The sequence below is a fragment of the Ursus americanus genome, chromosome 2, assembly GCF_024610735.1.
Source record: "Ursus americanus isolate L20-20 chromosome 2, mUrsAme1.1.p, whole genome shotgun sequence".
Classification (NCBI taxonomy): Eukaryota; Metazoa; Chordata; class Mammalia; order Carnivora; family Ursidae; genus Ursus; species Ursus americanus.
In genome coordinates this window covers 60,301,700-60,323,718 of record NC_142128.1, presented here as the reverse complement: position 1 = coordinate 60,323,718, position 22,019 = coordinate 60,301,700, and the positions used below count along the sequence as shown (strand labels likewise).

The 22,019-nt window shown below is 38.9% G+C and overlaps 1 protein-coding gene across 2 annotated transcripts in view; it reads left to right on the top strand.

Moving 5' to 3' along the window:
* The window catches only part of LOC148110635 (uncharacterized), a 291,435-nt gene extending 281,861 nt beyond the window's left edge, over positions 1–9,574 (top strand). For both annotated transcript variants that reach the window (XR_015721968.1, XR_015721969.1), the window contains 2 exons: positions 809–8,056; positions 9,137–9,574. The gene's annotated coding sequence lies outside the window, so the exon portion shown is untranslated. The remainder of the gene's footprint in view (positions 1–808; positions 8,057–9,136) is intronic.
* Positions 9,575–22,019: the final 12,445 nt, after the last annotated feature.

The following is a 22,019-nucleotide window of genomic DNA, read 5'->3' as shown; positions in this document are numbered from 1 at the left end:
AGTAATGCCATACACATAGAGAGTAACAAATATATATGAAGGTACTTTGAAGGAAATGTAGATAGAGACAAGTGACTTCTATGGTTTTGGTTAGGTTTTTCCTACCTATCTTATAGAACATTTATGAGAGAAATTGAGGAAGACAGAAGAAATGGAGAAAGGTTCCATGCTTATGGATTGAAAGAACAAATATTGTTAAAATGTCTATGCTACACAGAGCAATCTACACATTCAATGCAATCCCTATCAAAATACCACCAGCATCTTTCATAAAGCTGAAACAAACAATCCTAAAATATGTATGGAATCTGAAAAGACCAGTAAAGTTGAAAAGGAAAACCAAAGCTGGAGGCATCACAATTCCAGACTTTAAGCTGTATTACAAAGCTGTAATCATCAAGACAGTATGGTACTGGCACAGAAACAGACACATAGATCAATGGGAGAGAAGAGAGAACCCAGAAAAGGACCCTCTACTCTATGGTCAACTAATCTTTGACAAACCAGCAAAGAATATCCAATGGAAAAAAGACAGATTTGGGAATTTACAATTGTTGAAAAATACAACATTTTATATAGTCATCACATTTGATCGGAGAGGAAGAGGGAGAAAGAATCCTAAGCAGACTCTGTGCTGAGCACAGAGCCCAACTTGGGGCTCAGTATCAGGACCGTGAGATCTGATCTGAGATGAAGCTGAGAGTCAGACACTTAACCCACTGACCCACCCAGGTTCCCCATACACAAAATGTTTTATCTATTTTTATTTTTATTTCTGTCTTAAAGATTTTATTTATTTCTTTGACAGGGAGAGAGCACAAGCAGAGGGAGCGACAGGCAGAGGGAGAGGAAGCATCAGGCTCCAGCTGAGAAGGAGCCCGAAGTGGGGCTTGATCCCAGGACCCTGAAATCGTGACCTGAGCCAAAGGCAGACGCTTAACCAACTGAGCCACCCAGGTGCCCCCACAAAACATTTTAGATGATAAAAAAGATGATAATCTATTTTTCTACCCTGGGGAAAAAAATAAATTATAAAGCAGTCAAATTTTATCAGCTCTTTTCAGAATTAAAGAAGATTTCTTGATGCCTTGCAAATAGAGCCAGAGAAGTACAAATGCAATGGGCACACTGCTAGAAACTGTAGTGAGTCCTGAGTTATAAAATCCTAGGGTATGTTTCTGCTCCACATTTCTGCAATTGCTACCATAAAGGGAGCATTTCAGATGTAGTGCTCTGTAATATGATTTCTCTTCTCAAGAATTCCGCCAATTCTTGATACATGGCTGGAGGAATGCAGACCTCTGCAGGTCATATTTTATGTGTTGCTATGGAACTGTCCAAATATTATGAACAGAGCAGTAGTATTTGACATACAGTGGTCTAATGTCATGAAATTATGGCATCTAGAAATCATTTTCATATCTCTGAAATGTAAGCTTCTAGATTAAAAGAATGGCATGAGTGCCTTTAATAAATGAATTATCCTTTATGCACTAAATTAGATCTTAGGTGGAGATATAAAGTCTCAGACTTCAAAGGAGCTTTAGTCCAAGGAGAGTTGTGCAGACCCTAACAAGGAAAAGCACAAGCAGGTCAGGGAAGGCTTAGTGAAGGCAGGTTGAGTAAAGAACTTGATAGTAAGGGGAGCAGAGTATGTGACCCCAAAATATTGCCATTTTGGCATGTGGGTTATTTTGGGCTGAAGGCAATCAAGGCCCAGAAGACTCAAGAAAAACTTTTTCCTCTCCTGTAACTACTTAAAATAATTTGAATAGGGGCTTGGACCAGAAAGCAAGATATTACTAGAGATAAACTTTTTATCTGAGTGACCTGCCTGTATAGCAGAGCAAGCATCTAATTATCAACCACCTGCTCTTGTTACTGTTCTGTGAGTTATCCTCTTTCCCTTTGGAGCCTCGGGTCTCCATCCCATTCTTTAGCTCAGGATGGCATATAAGCCTTCATTGCCCAAATTGTCCTTTGGTCTCATGTTCTTATGCCCCTCCCAATACGTACATAATAAAATTTGTTTTTCTCCTGTTAATCTGTCTTACATCTATTACCAACCAAAGAACTGAGAAGGCATAAGGAAAAAAGCTTTCCTTTCCAACAGTTGGCATAGTTTGAAAGACACTTCACTGGCCAGACACTGCTCACTCTGGGGCTGCTGCAGTAGAGAGATCCTGGGAACTTTGACAAGTGTGGGTAGAAGGTAAGATTTCTTACCATGTCAGTGTCTTGGGTCTCTGCCTACAGAGTCTGGTGGAAGTGAGAGTGGTGAAAGTCCTTTTTATTTCTTTTTCTGATTTTAAAATTGGCAGAAACGTTTGTGGAGCTAGTTTCGTGGATATAGTGACTCTGAAAAGACTTGTTATTATGAGTACTGTTGATATTTATTGATCCTTTTCCTTCCAGGGATGGTCACTGTTTTCATTTGTCTCTGCCCATTGTGTTGTTTGTCTTAAGGAGGGAAACCATAGGGCAGAGGCAGGCATAGGTCCTATTAAGCCTGCTGTTCGATTCAGCCTCACAGACTGGTGAGGTTGTGAATCTCACCAGACTGGCATCTGTTTAGACAAACTTTGTTGTGGGTTAACATGCATGTGAGGTTAGGGCTGTTGCTGATGGATCACTTGAAAGCCAAAGCTGCAAAATTGCTGGGTGTGGGCTCAACACATCAGAGCTTTGGAGCATCGCCACCTAACTCAAGACTCCCAGGCTAGGGTAAGTTGATCACAGAGTGGGTTAGATTGACAGTAGGTCACCTGCCAAACTCAAAAATAGTTTCGTGCGATGAAGTGCACTATGACACACCATCCAATCCCCAACTCAGCAGCCCGTCCCTCTTAGGTATTAGTTTGGCTCTAAGAGAACCAAGCCTTAACTAAAGATAGTAATGTGCATGTAAGAGAGAAACTGGATGAGGTTTTTCTTTTGTCTTGTTCTGTGTCTTGAGAGCTTGGTCTTGTGACCAGTGAGCACATCCTTTCTGGTCTCCCAGCCAGAAGGTGCACATACCAGAGTGCATCTCGGTGGCCAGTCTAGCAGACTGGGGTTCCAAGAGAGAAAAATCCCAAGCAGCACTCTCTGTGTCTGACTGAGCCAGCTCTCAGGAGAGATATCATAAGGGGTCCTGATCTATTAGGGGCTTTTGTTGTCTCACCTCTCTTGCTTAGTTAGTGCTGGAAAAATCCCATTCCCGTTAGTATCTGCCCGATGTCACAGATTAGTGGGTCTGTGAGTGGAAGTGTCATGGTCTCGTGGGAAACCAGAGATACCATTTTCATTACACCATTCTTACCACCTGTAACAACAAGGGGCTTTTACGTTCTTAGACTATCTTTGGGCGTGAACTTTCTGGATGTTGTGAGGGCTGCAGCTTTTGCATGCTCCTTCGAAGATGTTCCTTGCACCTTTGGTTAAGCCATGGAAAGGCTTATGGGTTTGAGTCGCTATTGAGATTAATAAGATCCTGCTCATCCATGGCCAGAGGATGGGTCTTTTTGCAGTGGTTATATTTGAAATAATTTTTAGAGAGCTGTCATTCTAAATGATTGCCTCCCTGGTACCTATGAAAAGACCAAATTAAAAAGTGGGTACAGGGAAATATGATAATCCCTGTGTGATAGAGATTTTTCTACCCTCATCTTCTCTAGACCCAGGAGCCATTTTTTCAAATGCAAACTTTAGGAAGAGCCTTCTTATCAGGAAAAAAAAATATGGAGAGACATATTTGGAAATTGGGCAAATGAAAAATCTTCACGAATACTGGTAACTGTAAGGCCTCTATGTCTGTCTGTATGATTATGCATGTCTATATATGTATGTTGTAGATGTGTGATATTTTCCTACCTCTGGGTGAATTGCCAAACTTAATTTTTAAAATAGCTCTTTTTTATTGTCTTAAACAAACACTTATTTAAATTTATTATTCATAAAAATTCTCAAAAAATATAATAGAAACTAACCTAAATGCTTTTCAGGATCATGTGACTTAGGAAAATATTTGGTGTTGAAACAAGTTTAAATTTGTTGGTTTAATTGATAGAGACAAGTCTTTAGAGTTATTAGCATTAAGTATACTGTTATTCTACTGGGGTTATTAGTCGTATAAGCTCATGCTATCTATGTTGCAAAATTTGTCAGCAAGGAAAATAATTTAAGATGATGTCTAACTGCTTTAAGAGCTCATAAAACTAATGAAGGATAATTGGAAGAAAAGCAGGCTGGGACAAGCCCCCCTCCCCCAAGAGGAAACCACCCTTAAAAGGATTTTACACCACCCTGGAAGGAGTCTCCTCCCTTTCCCACCATAGATAGATGACAAAAACCTGACTGGGTGACAAGCTCACAGGGAGGGTTAATCATATTAAAACAGCAGCCAGCTGTTTTAGACTTAGAAACACTGGTGGCAACCCTCTTGTGTCCCCTCTCTCTTTGGGAGCTTTGTACTATCCCTCAATAAACTTTGCTTTGCTGCCCACTACTCTTGGTCTGGTCTACCTCTTCATTCTTCCAAGGGGCGTGACCAAGAACCATGGGCACTAAAGGAAAAGAAATCCTGTAACAAAGTCTTCTGAGTATGAGTATGATTGTTAAGACCAGATAATTAAATGAATGTAAGTGTGATGAGAGTTTTTAGGTAAACTTTTTTAAGAGTTTCCCCAATTCTTATGGTAATCTGGAACCTTAAACTATTGCTAAGTTAAATGATGGATAGTCATTTAAATATTTAGATCATTTCCAAATAAGATAAAATACTGAAACAATTGCTAAACATAGGTTTATCCATTTTTTGGCTTCCTTTTACAGAGGAACTAAAAACTATTTTGGTCTATTGGTAAACATGCTTTTGTGCTACGTTAAAGAAAACATTTGTACTATGAGAAATCATATGTCTTTAGAAATTCTGAAATGTATTAATAAATTTGCCAATCTAAAGAATGCTGGTGTAACAGTTCACAATTGCTTAATTCTTAGTTTTCATTAGAAATTATGATTTCTAAGTGTTAAGAATTCTAATTAATATGTGTAAAGTTACTAGAAATAATAAAGGAAAAATCTCCCATGCTAGGAAAGTAGCACGTGTGTTATTAGTAAAAGAAGTTATGAAGAATGGAGATGTATTTTTGTTGAAGATAAAGAAACTTGTAGAAGGTTTGTGGGGAAGGAATCTTTGGAAAGGAATTTTAATGTGTGATCAAGTTGGCTAAGTTTAGAATAAATTTAAGTTAAATACATTTCAAGGTCAAAAGTAAGCTGGTATAAAATTAGAATTAGCTTTCTTTCTCTTAAAAAAGAACATTTTCTTGGACTTTTGGTCTGTTTTGATAACATATTGTGAAAATTTCTTTACCTTTTAAGTAATCTGCCTAGAAAGCAAAAAGTCTGTGTTTTATCAAAATAATTTTCTATGGTTTATCAGGTCTTTTATTGGTTTTGTTCATAACTGTGTAATCTCTGGTATTCGCCCTTAAAATCTTGTCACTTTCATTTAAATAGATAATTAAGTATCATTTCATAATGAGCTGTGATTCTATTTATGAAGTATCTAACTCCTTTAATATTTTTTGACAAACTTCCCAAAATCAAATTCTAAATAAAGTCTTTCTTGACCTTGAATTAAATTTGAGAATTTCCAGATGGTTCCTGAAACATTAAAATATTTGTTCTCTCTCCTTATAAAAAGAGAGATATTACACTACTTAGACTTATTTGGTATGTTAAGCTACCTGGGAAGTGATGATAAACATTTTTAGGTCATATTATGTGGATAAATGTTATTAATGTAAGTATATTAGAAATTGTATAAAACGCTAAAAATCTGGTATGTCTTGGTATAATGTTATCAGTCAGAATTCTAATTATTACCTTAAAATGTTGTATGTCACAGAAATAACCGAATTTTGTTGTCAATTCCATTACAATGAACTCATCAGATCTTTAACAATGGGCATTCAAAGTCTTTTAGTCATTTACGGACAGTTACCGGCTTTACACTGGTACTTTGCAAAAGTGTTCCTGCAAAAGTACTTTACCTTCAAGGAGATTCAAGGAAAGCCCTTTTGACAAGGGCAGGTTTCTGGTAATTTTAAGATTATGAAACTTGGCTGGATAAGAATTTTCAGAACAGGTGGAAGACTGGATTCAAGCAGAACAAGTGTTAATAACATGGGATGGAATAAACGGACGAGGATGACTTATAATTATTATGACTTTTGTTTGAAACATTGCCAGTTCTTTTTTGCTTTTCCAGATTTAAGGAAATCTTCTCTTTTTTCACTTAAGCTATCAACAATTTGGTAAGATATACCTTGTGAACAAAGATGGAACAACTAACCTGATCTGATCCCTCGAAATTTGGAAACCTAGTGAGTCTTCTTATTTTCATGGCAATATAGTTATTTACATAACTTCAGTAAGAATCTATTCTTCTTGTAACAGGACAGAATTGGAAACATTGGTTATATCACCGAGGCTGTAACTGAAATGTCATATTTGAGAGACGTACCCATATACTCAGATATGACCAGATAGCATTAAGGAACTAAAGAGGACTTCATGGAGCCAATAAAGCCCCTTGGAAAAAATGGCCTGGTACCTTGCTTACAAGGTTCCTAGCAGCCTTATCAGGTAAGGAAGGTCACTTCCTGACAGAAACCTCAAGATATTTGGGGCACTTCAAGAAGAAAGGAATTCACCTAAATTTATAGACATCGAAGGCAAGGTCTGATGGTGAGTCCTTGGCATGGCTTCTTAGCCTCAGGAGGCTTTTAAAAGTTCAGTCTAAGGTTTATTATGAAAAATTCCATCCAAGCAGATTTAACAAAGCCTATATGGTCAATCACTGTTCTCACTGCACTTATATAAATAATCATGTCAAGTTTCTTGAAACTAGACTTAATTTGCAAACACATTAGTCTTAAGTTGGCTATCTTTGATAGAAATGAGGATGAGTTGAGAGAACAAATTGTTTCAGTAGAAACTGTTGTTACAGGATATTTTTCCTCTATCAGTGCCCACAGTTCTTGGTCACGCTGCTTCTAAGAATGAAGAGGTAGACCAGACGGAGTGGTGGACAGCAAAGCAAGGTTTATTGAGCAATAACGAAGTAATAGTACAAAGCTCCCAAGGAGGGAGGGGCCTGAGAGGGTTTCCACCAGAGTTTCTCAATCTAGGGTTTTTTATGGGTTTGTTGGCGGGCTGTTTTAATCTGATTAACCCTCCCTAAGCCTTTCACCCAATCAGGTTTTTGTCATCTATCTATCGTTTGGGAAAGGGTGGAGGGCTCCTTCCAGGGTGGTGTAAAATCCTTTTAGGGAGGTTTCCTCTTAGGGCGAGGTCTTGTCCCTGCCTGTCTGCCTTCCAACTATCCTTCATCACTCTTCTATACACTTTTGGATATTAGATTCTAGTGCTGTTCATTGTCTTTGAGGTTTTGTACTAGATCCTGAATCCTTCCAGTTACCTCATAGCTGACGACAACTCTCCACACTAACATATCCAATTTTCTCCCACCTTTTTAGCTTGGAATTGCTAAGAACAAAAGCTGCCCTTTCCCCCAAATCCCAACAAAAATAAATGTGAACAACTTGATATAAACTTAAGAGAAATCGCCACAATAACTCATGCATGGACAGTCTTCATGACTTGCTGTGTAGCCACTCAGAAAGATCACCAGAGACATGCAAACTGCAAACCAGGAAAATCTGTCAGACTGCCAATGCCGGCCTCCACTCCATCTGAGATGCTTCAAGCCAGACAGCGAAACATCTTCTCAACTGACTTCCCTTCAGAACTCAGAAACCAGGATTCAAGTCTGCACCAATCATTAACCACTGTGTTTTTGTTTCCATAGAAATGCCTCTTATTAAATACCTGATTGCTTGCACCATAGGTCTCACTTTGGAAACACATCTGCATCACCACCTCCTGAAATGAGACACCCCGTTTAACTGAACTGACCTATTCTCAGGACTAAGAGACTTGTTCAATCAGATGAAGCAATCTACCAACTCAGATTATGGACTGAAACTTCTTGGGGGAAGTTTCAAAGGTATGACTGAGGAACAGCAAATACTGACTCCAGAATAGGCCACTTTGGCATGTGGATTATTTTGAGCTGAAGGCAGTCAAGACCCAGCAGACTTGGGGTGCCTGAGTGGCTCAGTCAGTTAAGCATCTGCCTTTGGCTCAGGTCATGGTCTCAGGGTCCTGGGATTGAGCCCGGCATTGGGCTCCCTGCTCAGCAGGGAGACTGCTTCTCCCTCTTCATCTGCCCTTCCCCCTGCCTGTGCGATCTCTCTCTCTCTCTCTCTCTTTCAAATAAGTAAATAAGATCAAAAGACCCAAAAAAACCTTTTCCTCTTCCTTAACTGCCTATATGAATTTAGATAGGTGGCCTGGCCCAAAAAGAAAGCTATTACCAGCGGTAACTTCTTATCTGAATGACCTTATCTCTATGGAAGGACAAACATCTAATACCAAATATCTGCTCTTCTTATTGTCCTGTGAATTACCCTCCTCCCCTTTGAAGCCCCAGTCCCCTATCCCATTACCTCAGCATGCCATATAAACCTCAATTACCCAAATTTTCCTTGGGTCTCATGTTCTTATGGGGCTTCTGTATATACATAATTAAATTTAGTTTTATCCTGTTAATTTGCCTTATATCAATTTACCAGCCAAAGAATCAGAAGGATTGATGAAAAATTTTTCCTCCCCAACGTTAGCCTCAGGGATCTAAATTTTAATGTCAATGTTACAACTAGAGCTGCTTAAGTCTCACCCCAGAGGTGTGGTTGGAGGTAAACAAGATCACTGGAATCCCAGTTTAGGGACTTCAAAGCAAGGCTAAGGCAAAGCAAGTTTCCTCCTTCCAGCTCCCGTTTTGAGCAGTGAGACACCAAACTCACAACTACTCAGGTTTTGATGTTTGACTCCTTCTCAGGTTCCAATAATTGTTTATGAAACTTTGTTCAAATTTAAAATCAGAAGTTACCTACCATAAAATACATCTATTGATCCCCTCTGTTCTAGCTAGTTCTAGCTAAGGTGAAGTTCATTTAAATAAGAAATACAGATTTCTGTGCACCATTTTAAATAACAGTTCTGTGAATGCTGTTTTCTTCTGCAGATTATGCTAAAGCCGGTTTCCTCTCTGAATGAACATTTCTAACACGTGAATTCAAAATACAACAAGCCTACGTCACGAGCTGCACTGAGCGAACAGGAACTAAGTGCAGCTGGGGCTTTGTGGCTTTTCTTGTTTTCTTTCCTTTTTTCTCCTCTTCCTCAGACAGTTGCTACTGAATACTTTTTTTTTTAATTAAAGAGGAAGAAAATGTTTTTTTTTTTAATAAATCCTTTGGCCTGCACCAAAAAAATCAAACTAAAAAGTTGAAAACTTTCAAAAGAATGAAGAGGTTTCCCTTTGCAGAACACAGGAAAATCCATTTGTCTCAATAACTGATCTATCTTCCCTAACAGTAGAAAGTATCCACTTCTTACTGCTTCTCTATTTTCTCATCTGCCCTGCCTACGAGGAGAGGAAGAATGCTTTCCCTCTTTTTTTTTTTTTGTTCCTCATTAAAACAGCATGAAAATAAATTTAAAGAATATTTTTTTCTATTTATATCACTTTTCTTGGAAATGCCACCACCTGGATATTCTTGTCTGGAATATGCCTTAAAAAGTGTGGGAGGTCTAGAAAAAAATGTGTAAGTAGAGGAAGTTAAAAAATATCTGCTGAATGAAACATGGTCTCAGAATTACTTCTTTTTTTTTTTTTAAGATTTTATTTATTTATGTGACAGAGAGACAGCCAGCGAGAGAGGGAACACAGCAAGCGAGTGAGAGAGGAAGAAGCAGGCTCCCAGCAGAGGAGCCCGATGTGGGACTCGATCCCGGAATGCCGGGATCACGCCCTGAGCCGAAGGCAGACGCTTTAACAACTGCGCTACCCAGGCACCCCTCAGAATTACTTCTAAACATCAAATTGTCCAATATTCCTTTGTGGGTTTTTTTTTCTTTTTGAGACCATTCATATACAATGAAAGAAAATCAGCACAACAGGGTCAAAGTTCAACTACAACATGAATAAACTTAGGAATTGTAAGAACTAATCAAAGCCTGTGACAATCATTGGTATTATGTTGTACCAAATATTGTTCAAAATAAGAGGCTTGTTCATCTAGTCCTGAAAATTGGCTTTGCTACAGAGACTCTTCTTATAGTCCTTATAAGAAATGTTTTATGTGCATGAATTTTGTCCAAAGGTAGCTTTTCTTCAAGCATAATACAAGAGAAGAGAATGCAGTGGACAAATAGTTTGAATTTATTTATGATCCAGTTAGAATTGGAAATGGAAGCAAGTAACGTAAAGCTTTTTAGAAGTCTGACATGAGGGGCACCTGGGTGGCACAGCGGTTAAGCGTCTGCCTTCGGCTCAGGGCGTGATTCTGGCGTTCTGGGATCGAGCCCCACATCAGGCTCCTCTGTTATGAGCCTGCTTCTTCCTCTCCCACTCCCCCTGCTTGTGTTCCCTCTCTCGCTGGCTGTCTCTATCTCTGTCGAATAAATAAATAAAATCTTTAAAAAAAAGAAGAAGTCTGACATGAAAAGTAATTGAATTAAAAGATGTCTGTGGCAAAGTGCTCAAAGTTAAGCTTTTATCTGTAAACAGATAAAACAGATCAAAAGCAAATCTATGGTACAATTCTGTGGTCTTCCTGCCTATTGCCCAGCTTAGTGAGACGTAGATCCTACTGAGTGAACAAAAACGTCGCCTGATACTTGCTGTTTCTAGGCTGTTGAGTTTCTGAAGAAGGAAGTGGATTAGTCAACTGTGTCATCTATGAGTGGCAGGAATAGGACACTGACATAACTGATAATTTGTATGCTTCGTCAAATGACAGTGTGCATGGTGTCATTTAAAATTTTAGGAGATAAAATGCTTTACATTATCTTTTTGGCAAAGTTTTGTTGTCCTCCCTTGATTGATGACTTCAAAGTAGTTGCTCAAAATGAAAGAATAACAAAATATATTATGAAAATGAATTTAGTTCTCTATTATAGTCTGTAAAGTAATAGAGTCTGTATCACTGATTTTCAGCCAAGGGTGATTTTGTCACCCAGGAGACATTTTACACCTTCAGGAGATATTTTTGATTGTCATGACTGAGCAGGGAGTAATGAGAGGTCAGGGTGATGGTCAGCATGCTACAATGCATGGGATGGCCTCCCACAACAAAACATTATCCAGCTCCTGTGTCTATAGTGCTGAGACTGAGAAACTCTATTTTATATGAATTATCAGAATGAACAAGTAACACGTACATGATATAATCCTAAAGTAGTTTTGTTCTTTTCAAATTATACATTTTACAATGCTTTTCTACATGTTTTTAGGGTTTTGTTATCAAACACATAGAACAATTACTTATGTCATACCCAGTTTGAACCTGGAGGACATAATTATTATATTTTTAAAGACATGAAAGGGACACATTTCTTCTTCTATTTGTGTGTTAGATGACCACTCATTCATAAACCCCAAAATAGAGGCTGTCTTCAAACCCAAGAATAAGTTTAATGCAAATTTCAGGAAAAAAAAGTTCTATTTTACATTGAAATTGTCAGCACTGTCAACATTATTACAACCTATATTATATTGTGTTATTAAATAGTAACACCTCTAGGTTTTCTTCCTCTTGTTGAGGTACAAGAGGAAAGTGGGATATAAAGTATCACTTAAGCAATGGAAATCTGTATTCCTTTTGTATTCCAATTTTGAAAATTCACTTTCTACCCATTCTTCCCACTGTGACAGAGGGCAGGAAAAAGGAGGTCTGGCAGAAGACTGGAAAGAACAATGCAGTGCACCCAGCTTAGAGAAATGATGTGGTACTACATTCCTGAGCCTGCAGCACATTTTGCCAGGAAACTAATTTCAAAAGAAATCAACTCATAAACACACAGTTCTTCAGTCCCCATTTGGAACTAGAATATATATGTACATGCGTCTTTTACCAGGCGGGGTGTAAAAATGACATCATGCATCAATAAACAGTGAAATAAACTACAGGGAGGGACTCTGACCCTCCTTCACTGTGATTATTGAATATCAATCCTCTCCTATAAATTATTCTCAAATTATTTCTGAGCTCCTCAAAGAGGTGCCCCACATACAACTGCCTTATGGTCCCTTATTTCCTGCTCTGTCCTGTGTTGCTCCCCCTTGTTGGTATTTCCTATCTTCACCCACCCCAGGCAAGTCCCTTTCTTGAGGCAACTCTCAGGAGTTGACAGGGATTCTGCTAAGGGGGCTGTCTCTAGATTCTCTTAAAACTGCCTCTCCCAGGTGTGTAGGAATTGTGGATTTGGTTCTGAACAGGCTGAGGGAAAATGCCCTTCTCTCCAATTTCTTGCCTCCTTTTAACACCCAGGCCCTCACACAGCACTGTTTGAATGTAGAGATTCATGATGCCTTTTCTTTGTAAAGACAGCTCCTTCTATTCTGTATTTTCCACAAGCAACTCCTAAAAGTAACAGAAAACCCAACTCTTTCACTGGGTATAAGCAAAAGTCCAGACACCATCCATTGCTAGTCCCACTCATCCCTGGATAATTCCTTTTTCTCACTGACCCACAAAAATAAGATGCAGTCTTTGCTTAACCTACTAGTTAACATTCCTAAGCCAGAATATTTATTTTCTGCATTTAATTAATGATGACATTATAGATGTAATAGATGAATATTTTCTGTACATTTATGTAACAGAAGGGCCATTCTGGAGATTTAAAAAAAATAGTGTGTTCCAGAATCAAACAGAAAAGTCAATGGCTGATACAGAAAACTAATTGTGATATTTAGAAACAATTTTCCCCAACTCTTTGGTGCTCGTTTTCAGCCAAGCCATGCTGTTAAATGAGGGGGGAGGAAAAAACCCTTTTTAATAAAAGGGAAATGGAGTAAAAATAAATAGTACAAGATGTCATTAGCCAAGATCAATGTGGCACATAAAGAAAAATTTTGATTCATCTAGAACTTTTGGAGAATCTAGATCAGTTGAGACCTTTACTTCAGGTTGCACTGAAGAATTCAGGCTTTTCTGATTATTTCCACATTTATATGTCCAGCCTGACCACTCATGCATCCAATGGCCAGCTCACTGTCTCCACTACTCAAATGTCTAAGAGGAATCTCAAACTTCCGTGTTGAGAACTGAACTCCTGATGTCTGTCTCCACCACCACCCCATCTGTCTGTCTCACACTTCCTTGTCTAAGGTCATGGAAACTCCTGTTTTTCTGTTCCTCAGGCCACACACCTTGGAGTCATTCTTCATTCCTCTTGAAGCTTTTCTTTCTCCCTACATAAAACCCGTCACTAATCTTGTCGGTTTCATCTTCATGGTGTTTCGAGAGTCTGGACCTTCTCACCCCCTCCACAAACACTGTCCTTAGACCAAGCCACCATGACCTCTCACCTGGTTTATTGGAATAGTCCCCTAACCACTCTGTTGCTTCCACTTGGGGTCCCGAACTAATTTCAACACGGATGTTGTAAGTTAGATTGCTTAAAACCCTCTAATGATGTGCCATTTCTCTTAGAGTAAAAGTCAAAGTTCTTAGAAGGGGCCAGAAAACTCCCCAGAATATGTTCCCTCACTTTTCTATTTAACCTGACCTTTTCTCCTGCCAAAGCCAGGTTCGTGGGTCTGTGATCTGTGCAGTCATACAAAGTCCTGTGCTCAGAAGGTGCGGATCCACGGTTCAAGTCTCCACTGTAGCATTTTGAAATTCTTTCTTAAAAAATTTTATTTATTTATTTGATAGAGAGAGAGAATACAAGCAGGGGGAGCAACAGGCAGAGGGAAAGGGAGAAGCAGGCTCCCCCTGCTGAGCAGGGAGCCTAGTGCGGGGTTCCACCCCAGGACCCTGGGATCATGACCCGAGCCGAAGGCAGACGCTTAACAGACTGAGCCACCCAGGTGCCCCTGTTTTGAAATTCTTAATAATTTTGAACAAAGAGCTCCACATTTTCATGTTCTGCGGGGCTCCCCACTTAATGTAACCAGTCCTTTCTTCTACTTCTCTTCTCCTCCCTCACATGCCTCATGCTGTCCCTGCAGACTGCTGGAAACATTTCAGGGACTCTTTCTCCTGAGCCTTGTATTTGTGGTTCCCTCTGCTTGGCTCTCTCTTCCCCAGAGATATTATATGACTTCACCTTCATCTGCTACAAATCTTTGTGCTGATGTTAGTTTTTCGGTGAGACTTACTCTGACCACACCATTTATATTGCAAACTGTCTTCCCATTTTTTCCTACTCCGATGCATTTTTTCTCATTGTACTTGGGACCATCATTACATCTTTAACATTTTATTTGTTATGTTGTCTATTACCTATATTTCTCCCCCTTGAATATAATAAGCTTCACGAAGGGGAGGATCTTTGTTTCTTCACTGTTGTATACTGTGTGCCTGATACATAGTAGGAGGTGCCAAATACATAGTAAATATTTGCTGAATGAATGAATAAGCAAATCAGAGTTCAAGAAATAACCTCTATTGTTAAATATGTAGAATATGGAATAATTAGCTTCAAACACCTAGTTTTCATTACAGAATGTGACACATTTCATTCACAACCAAACTTTTTTTGTGTCCATGTGCAACCTCTTTTGCTCTAATTCAAAAAGGAGCATGTCAATTTTCTCCACCAAAGTGTGAGAAAATTCCGGTTTATGTAAAAACAGTCAACTTAAGGGCAATTTTGAAATGCAACATATTTTGTGCGAAGGTGCATGGATGACTTTGTAACAGAAATATAAAAAACCTGGTAAATGGGAATTCCTCATTAAAAACAACTAAACAAAATAATAGCCCTCCATTCCTCACATGCCTCCCCCCACTGCCAGGTAAACATGTGTTAAGTACACAAGACCTACTTGGTGGTAAAACTGAAACCTGTTGGTGGTAATGGTTGATTCTGGACAGACTGGATCTGACTTAGCTTTGCTGAGTTTCATTTCCTTTCAGTGTGGCTCTAAATGCGTGTCTCTCTTTGTCTCTGTCTCTTCACAGGCTCTGTACATCAGATTGTACACCAACACATCTTGTCCTGTCTTGAGCCCTTGCACAGATGTTTGTCTTTAAACAGACAGCAGGTCTCAGATCTTGCTCTCTGGACGTTATTTTTGTGTTTCCCTTGAATTATGTTATGAGTTTTACTCTTTGAACCTTTACTATCAGGTGATAATCGTGTTTCCCATTTTACTGAGAAAAATAGAGGCAATTAGAGGAGAATTTCTGCAAATTCCCACTACCTCATCTACGGAACCTCTGGCCTGTGCCTGCGTATTCTCCTCTCTCTGCTGTTACCGTGGAAGAATTGCCCCTGGGAAGTCCAGGGCTAGCTCTTCCCATTCCAGAAGGACATTCCTCCAGAAATTCTCTTCACCCTGCAGTTTTCTCTCTGCTAAAATGATCTTTATTATCAGTATGTAAAGATGGATTGAGTCCTTAATTTTCTTTTCCCATTAAAAAAAGTTACGTCTCTTGGTCTCATTACCTCCTTTCAACCACCACCCCATTTTTCCTTTCTTGGAGTAAATCTCCATAATAGAGGCAATTGTGCTCCTATCTCTAATTTCTCTATTTTCATTTTATTCTGAGTCAAGCTTTTGCTTCCAATATTCCACAGAAACTGCCCTTGTCTATGTCACCAAGATTTTCTGTCATGTCATTGAAACCAAGATCTATGCTCAGCCCCCTTTTTACCTGAACTATGAGTAAAATCAGACATAGTTGATTATCACTTCCTCTTTGAAATATTTTTTCACTTGTCTTCCAGGGCAAGTCTGGTTTTCCTTTCACTTCATGGGCCACCGCTGGTTCCTCTTCAACTCCTGACTTCTTAATTTTGGAGTGGTCCACATCTCAGTCCTTAAATCTTTCTTCTGATCTGATTTAATTCCTGAGTCATCTCATTCATTCTTATGGTTTTAACACCATTTGTATACTGTAAATCCCCTAAATCTTTCTCTTTCCCTTGGTTCTTCCCTTTACTTGAATGTTTAATTGATGTCTCAAAATTAGGATGTCCATATTTCCCATCACTCTTAACTTGCTCCTGTCAATTCTTTCTGATCTCCATGGACATATAAAAATTCCATTTTGTAGGTGCTCAGACCACAGTCTTTGGAGTCAATCTTGATACCTCTCACAACCAGTCTGTACTTCATCCTGCTAGCTTTGTCTTGAAAATATTCAGAATCTGGTTCCTTCTTATCACTTCCACTGCTACCAACCTGCTCTAAGCCATCATTATCTAGTGCTTGGATTATACAATAACCTCTTATCCAACCTTCCTTTTTTATCCTCCATTTCATCCCTCCCTTTAGTCTATTCTTTATATAGCAGTCAGAGTGAGCCTTTAAAAAAAATTATTTACTCTTCTGTTCAAAATCCTTCACTGACTTTGTACTTTACTCAGAGCAAAGTCAAAGTCACTAGGATGCCTTACAAGGCTCTAAGCAGTCTAACCTTCTATAATCTCTCTAACTTTATGTCTTTCTTGATTGCTTCATGCCACTGACACTTCTTCTTTGACTATGCCTTTTGGACATTGTCTTTGCACAAATTGTTTCCCCCACTTAGAAGAATATTTCTTGAATATCTGGATGACTTGGTCCCTTACTTCTTAAGATTTTATCTCTTGGTTTCTCAGTGAAGTCTTCCCTGACTACCATATTTATATTGCAACCCTTCAAAACACTTTCTTTTCCTTCCCTGCTTTATTTCCACCTATAGCAATTAAAATCATCTAACGTTCTTTGTATTTACTTCTTACTTTTTAAAAATTGTCCGCTCACACTAGAATATAATTCCCACAAGAGCAGGTATTTTTGTCTTTTTGTCCACTGCCATTTCCCTGGTGTCCTGAACAGTGCTTACCACATAGCAGGTGTTCAATAAATATTTGTTAAATAAGTAAATGAATATATTTTGTACCTTTTTGATTATATACGTATAATTACAGTCTTTGATAAGCAAAGAGAAAAAGTTCCCTAGGTCATCAAAGGAAGGTGGGTCAAAACAAAGTGAGATAAATTATTTTTAGTTTTGGGTTTTTTTTTTTTTAGATGAGAAACTATCTTAGAATATGTCAACCATCTATTCAGTCCTGCATAGCATTTTCCTACTACTCTTTTATCTAACTTCATTCTTGTCTTTTCTTTGTTTCTCCCTGGTATTACAAGGCATACTTCCTAACCATGTTATATGACGTTTAATAATTATTTTATAATAGTTATTTTTAGCTCAAGAGTTTGAGCAATCTCTACACCCAACGTGAGGCTCAAACTCATAACCCTGAGATCAAGAGTCACATGCTCTATCGACTGAGCCAGCCCGGTGTCCCTTTAGCCCAAGAGTTTGCATGGGACCGTAGCAACTCTTTGGTAATGGGCACCCCAAAGGGCCCAGGCTGAAGAGGGGGCACATTCTGGTTCTGCTGTCACTCAGCATGTGAAATATGAATGAAAGATAAAAAGGTAGAAAAATCCTTGGTGTTATTTCAGCCTGCTTTTCTATGATTAAACCTTTCCCAAATGTGTGAATATCCAAATTTTCAGATTAGTCTAATTATCCTTTCCAAAACATGAAAATGATAAATCAGAAAAAAAAAACTTAAAAGAGAAATGCACGAATGATGCATGTATCTCCCGTAATCTCTTGTGGTATATTTGAGTTAGCATGATTCTACACATTTGTGTGTGTGTGTGTGTATCTCTGTGCATATACCTAGTTTTTAAATGCGCTTGAAGCTGCTCAAGAGAAGGGGATTGTCCTTGAGAAATCCCCAGTATTTGTCATTGAAGCTGAGCATCTGCCTTCCATCATCTCATGATTCTCCTGATCCTTGACCAGAAGTAAATGGCACAGAGTGTTTGTGAAAGTGACTAATGGTGAGAATCTTTTAGTTCCTGGATTTTTAAAGGACAATGAACTTGATATTTATGGATGACTTTTTTTAGAACACCTATATTCCTTTTAAGGTATGTGAGGAAGCCTGGATTCATTATGTTGTCATTCAGTGAGTCCTCCAAAATGTTTCTTCCTGGACCTATTCACTGAAAATTTTAGTGAGCAGACCTCATTGTATATTCTGAAAACTCTAGAGGAAAGACAATAGATGGCCCCTGTAAGTTCTCTATTTTCTGTGGAAACTGTGTAGGTTGGTCATGTGGAGGTGAATCAAATGATTTGGCCTTGATCTTTTCCTACCTTGGTTTTGTGATCCTAGGCTGATTACCACACGTGTGAATACTAATCATTTGCTTTTTCTTTGTGTGGTTTCTTTGTATTTGTTTAGTTTCTTAAGCTCTTTGGCAATAAATCCTTCAGATTTATTGATAATATTTTATTAATTTATAGTTTAAAATGAGCTAGTTAGTGTTCATGTTTAGTTACTATTGATGTAAGTTACACTTGCATTTGTATGTAAGTGTTATGTTGTTCATACAAACAGAAGTGGACTCTAGAACCTTGTCCATTATCACCAGCCAGTTGTGTAGGACTTTTGCTGGGAATTTTATAAAATCAAGAGAATTCACTGAGATTGACAGCATCCATATTATAAGTCATGTGTAATTTACTAAAGAAATACTTTACCCATGTTCAATTAGTAATTTATTTTATTCAAATACTATTTATTAGTTTCCCATCATGTTTTGGAAATTATTCTAGACACTGGAAGTATAGAAGAAAACAGAACAAACAAGTCCCTTCCCTCATGGAGCCTACATTCTAGTGGGAGTGGTGGGACAGACAATAAGCAAATAGATAAATAAATGATACAATGCCTAATAGTGACATAGAGCCATGAGGTTTTAAAAAGTAGAGGACAGGAGTGTCTGGGTGGCTCAGTCATTAAGCATCTGTTGATTTTGGCTCAGGTCATGATCTCAGGGTCATGAGATTGAGCCCCAAGTCAGATTCCTCCCTGGACATGGAACCTGCTCGAAATTCTCTCTCTCCTTCTCCCTCTGCCATGCCCCCCATTCCTGCTCATGCTTTCTCTCTCTCTAAAAAACAAAAAAAGAGTAGAGGACAATGTTGAAGAGTAAGGTGCAGGTGTCAGGAAAAGGCTGGCACTTGAACAGAGGCATGAAAGAAGTCAGAATGCAAGGACTATTTCAGGGAGCTGCATCTGGACAGAAAGAACAGCAAGTAGAAAGGCTCTGTGGCAGGAGATGATGAAGTAATGGATGGTGATGAAAAGCATAGTCAGGTTAAAGCATTGATTATTACTAGGACCAGATAATGAAAGAACTTGTAGGCCAACCTAAAGAGTTTGGGTTTGTGAGTGAGCAAGATGGGAAGCCACTAGTTGTTTCCAAGGAAGAAAATTATAGGATTTTATTTGTATTTTCAAAAGAAACCCTGTTTGCTCTGGAGAATAGATTTATGGGGAGAAAGAGGTGTAAACATGGAAGCACAGAGACCAGAGAGAGGACTTGCAGGAATCTAGGGGAAAGCAGGTGATGTTTGGCCTAGGGCTAGGACACTAGACAAAGAGGAGGTGATAAGGAACAGCTAGCCTCACAATACTAAATGGACATAGAGAGGCCAGGGTTTGCTGAAGGAATTTGATGTAGGGTGTGAGAGAAAGAGAGGAGTCATGGATAACTTTTAGGCTTTTGGCTGAGAAACAGGCAAGTGATGGTGATACTAAGTGACATGCGAAGGCATTGGGAGGAGGAACAGGTTTGGGTAGGTGGGTGAAAATCAAGTGTTCAGCTTGATAAATGTTTAATTTAACATTTAAATTTAAATTTATCACCAAAGCCGCATTAAGGGAGCGCCTGGGTGGCTCAGTCAGTTAAGTATCAGACTCTTGATTTTGGCTCAGTTCATGATCTCAGGGTTGTGAGATTGAGCCCTGTATTGGGCTCCACAATGAGCGTGATGCCTGGGGCGCCTGGGTGGCAGAGTCGTTAAGTGTCTGCCTTCGGCTCAGGGCATGATCCTGGCGTTCTGGGATCGAGTCCCACATCAGGCTCCTCCGCTGTGAGCCTGCTTCTTCCTCTCCCACTCCCCGTGCTTGGGTTCCCTCTCTTGCTGGATGTCTCTATCTCTGTCAAATAAATAAATAAAATCTTAAAAAAAATGAGTGTGATGTCTGCTTAAGTCTCTCTCTCTTCCTCCTTGTCTCCCTTCCTGCTTCTCTCTCTCAAATAAAATTAAAAAAAATTTTCTTTTAAAAGCCCCATTAGGTAACCAAGAGAAGAGATTGAATAGAGTTGGATGCAGGAGTCTGGACTTAAGGAGAGAAGTGAGGGCTGGAGATATAAACTTGGAGAACATTAACACATGAATAGAACTGAGTTAGAGAGCCTACAGAGTGCAGACAGAGAAGAATCTCAATTTTGAGAAATTGAAAAGAAGGAGGTGATCCAGTAAAGAAGCAGAGGACAGGAGTGAGGAGGGAGATCTCTTGAAACCAAGTGAAGAAAGTAGATATTTTCATAAGGAGGAGGTCTGTATGAGTTAAATGCAGCTGGTAGATCAAGTAAGAGAAAGAATGATAATTAGCCACCGGAATTTGAGGGGTACCTGAGTGGCCCAGTCATTAAGCGTCTGCCTTCAGCTCAGGTCATGATCGCAGCATTCTGGGATCGAGCCCCACATCAGGGTCCCTGCTCAGTAGGAAGCCTGCTTCTCCCTCTCCAACTCTCCCTGCTTGTGTTCCTCCATACCTCTATCAAATAAATAAATAAATAAAAACTTAAAAAAAAAACCTGGAATTTGAAATATGAGTATCATTAGCAAGGTGTGGTAACATGTTTACGTTTCTAAAAGATCCCTTTTCTTTTTCATCCTGATTCTCCATTGTCTGCTAATATTTTCCTGTCTTTCCCAGGAGTCAAAATCCTATGTTCATTTAAGTTGCAATGATTAATTTTTTTCTTTCTTAATTAAATGTTAAGGCTTCTGGCTGTCATGTCATTGCTCAAAATCCAGATTTTAGGCATTTTATCCATGGTCACACTTTCAAACATTTTTTTTAAAGATTTTATTTGTTTTAGAAAAAGAGAGGGAGAGCATGAGCATGAGGGGGCAAAGGGAGAGGAGAGAGAGAATCTCAAGCAGACTCCACGATGAGCATGCAGCTGGACTCAGGGCTCAATCCCAGGACTCTGAGATCATGACCTGAGCTGAAACCAAGAGTCAGACCTTAACCGACTGTGCCACTCAGGCACCCCCACACTTTCAAACATTTTTTACTGCTCACTCTCTATGGTCCATGTGTTAAAAATTGTAGGGTAATTTTTGAGAAGGGAATTCAATTTGCCTTTCCACAGTAATGTCCTAATAGTATTCTATTTAAAATTTTTTATTATGACCACTTGCCAGTGTTGTTCCAACTATGAGCTTGTTACTTGGAATCTTAATGTTTCAAACTTACCAATTTCTCTAGTAGAGGTAGATTAATCCCTTAGTCTATCGACAGTGTTCCAGCTAAATTAGTGATGTGAATAGTATTTCCCAGGGAAAGTTTCTCTACCGTCCTCTTCTTTCCCAGTATTTCGGATAACACCATGTCTACGTAATGACTGGCTATTCAGTGGGAAAGATGAAACATTATAGTTCTTCAAATGTTGAAGAGGGAAACACATTTAGAAAGGGGAAAAGGTCAATAGGTCTGTGTAAGGGGAAACGACTATTTTTTACGAGCACCTTCTCACTAACTGCCTGGAATATAAGGAGGAAGAATTGGGAAAATTCTGTATTTTGGTTGATAGTGGTAGAACTTTGAGGATTTGAGGGTTTATAGCTCATGTTGTACTTCTATCAGGGAGCTTTCAGGGCACTGAAATCAGAACAAAGGTATTCATTTTTTCATGGCTGGAATTTTTGAGAAATGAGAACTCTTTTCAGTATATGATAAAAACAAAAAACAAACAAAAAAACAGCCATTGCTATCTATGGGCATGAATTCTGCCACAA